Raw genomic sequence first — 1,087 nt, 5'->3', positions numbered from 1 at the left:
GCAATATCTGAGCGAGAGCAGAGCCAATTCATGAAATAAAAAAAAACAATGTATAGTTAAAAGCACATACAGTTTTGTATGAGTGAAGCAAATTCGCTTGCGGATTCTTGCGGTGAGATTCTTGCTCACGCATTACATGGATCGCGTAACATTATGCGCTCTCGACATTTGTCATTAAGATCACGCTATAGAAACAGCTTACAATTAAGTATAAAGAAGAGAAGAAAGCGGCCCTAGGCAGCTGCCAAGACAGGATCCGCCACTGCCAGATGCCGTTAGAAATGTACTAAAAACAAGCCTATCGCAAGATATCTGGTGGGGGGGGGGCACCTGGGGTGGCCAGCCAGATTTCAGGGGGGGCCGGTGCCACCCCTGGCGACCACGTAGACATGCCCCTGGTCACGAGGCGATCACGTGAGGCGCTCCCTCTGGCATGATAATCTTAATAATATCTTGTAGTGTGTGATGCGCCATGATGTTCAAATCTTGTAGTGTGTGCATGTTTAAGATTTGAGAGAAGATAATCTGCAAAGATTCTCCTTATGTGTGTGCTGCAACCAGATTTCATAATCGGTTAGGATTTTAAAACTCCTGTAGTGTGAGCCCAGCTTTAGCTGTTATAAATTCACTGTAAACCACGGCTTCTTGGGGTTTATTGCTTTATTTTACTCATGATGATATTAGATCTGGGTTTTATATTATCACTGATAAACTAACACTCAAAATACAACAGACATTTCTTAGGTTTATATTATATACAAGAGTTTGGAGGGGTTCACGCATAAAACTGGCTCACTATGGAGAAAGAAAAGGTAGAGTTGCAGGAAATGTTTGAAATGGGACCCCACTGAGACCCTTGACACAATTTGAGGACTGGTTTAGAGGTGGAGGAGAAATGCAAGAAGAATCACTGCAGGGACTGATGAAATTGTTGTTGTTACTGAGGGTTTATGTTTAAACTTCTGTTTGAAAATCTATTTTTGAGTTTTCTTTCTCTGTAGCTCTCTTTATATATATATATATATATATATATATATATATATATATATATATATATATATATATATATATATATATATGTGATTAA

At 39.1% G+C, this 1,087-nt stretch overlaps 1 protein-coding gene across 4 annotated transcripts in view; it reads right to left on the bottom strand.

Annotated features, from left to right (window-relative positions):
• LOC107557118 (rho guanine nucleotide exchange factor 9-like) overlaps window positions 1-1,087 on the bottom strand; it is a 27,585-nt gene that overhangs the window by 14,431 nt on the left and 12,067 nt on the right. The gene's annotated exons all lie outside the window — the stretch shown is intronic.

The sequence above is a fragment of the Sinocyclocheilus grahami genome, unplaced genomic scaffold, assembly GCF_001515645.1.
Source record: "Sinocyclocheilus grahami isolate Dianchi unplaced genomic scaffold, SAMN03320097.WGS_v1.1 scaffold589.1, whole genome shotgun sequence".
Taxonomy (NCBI): domain Eukaryota; kingdom Metazoa; phylum Chordata; class Actinopteri; order Cypriniformes; family Cyprinidae; genus Sinocyclocheilus; species Sinocyclocheilus grahami.
This window is presented reverse-complemented; position numbering and strand designations above follow the sequence as displayed.